Genomic DNA, 672 nt, shown 5'->3' on the forward strand with positions numbered 1-672 from the left:
CACAGGACCAATGAAGAATTGCAAATTAAGGGTGATAGGTTTAACTTGGGCTCCAAGCCCATAAAATTGGAAGAATATCAGTGCATTAGCTCATGTTTAGGGAGACATGATGAAGCAGTAGTCTGTGAAACAGTAAGGTGTTGGGATTTAGACATACCGAGCTTGAAAAACAGAAAACTGCCAGGTGACAATAATCTCAGAGAGTTGTATGTAAATGCAGGGATGTGTTTGGGAGGTCAGGACCAGAGATGTAGATTTTGGACTCATTGAATAAAGATGGAAGATTTGAGACTAAATGAGATCACCAAAATAGAGGATAAAGGATGATATGGGTATGGAGAAGCTCACCCAGAGAGAGCAAAGAAGAGAGCTGGGGGAACACTGACACCTAGAGTGGGGGTGGGGAAGATCAAAGAGAGGCTAGTGGGAAGGTAAGAAAAGGAATCAATCAGTCAGGGAGGAGAACTTCTGGAGAGAGATGGTATAAAATGGTTCAAAGAAAATAAGGAATAAGACCATGTCACCAGATTACATTTGTGCAATTTCAGCTCAGACTGAGAACTTCCTGAAAGCCTGCCAATTCCAGGAAGCCTGTATTGATCAATCCCACCCGTTTCTGGTCACTCCTCTTTCATTCATCCATTCATTTTTAATTTTTTTTTTTTTTTTTTT

Source organism: Propithecus coquereli, unplaced genomic scaffold (genome assembly GCF_000956105.1).
Source record: "Propithecus coquereli isolate 6110/MARCELLA unplaced genomic scaffold, Pcoq_1.0 Scaffold515, whole genome shotgun sequence".
NCBI lineage: Eukaryota > Metazoa > Chordata > Mammalia > Primates > Indriidae > Propithecus > Propithecus coquereli.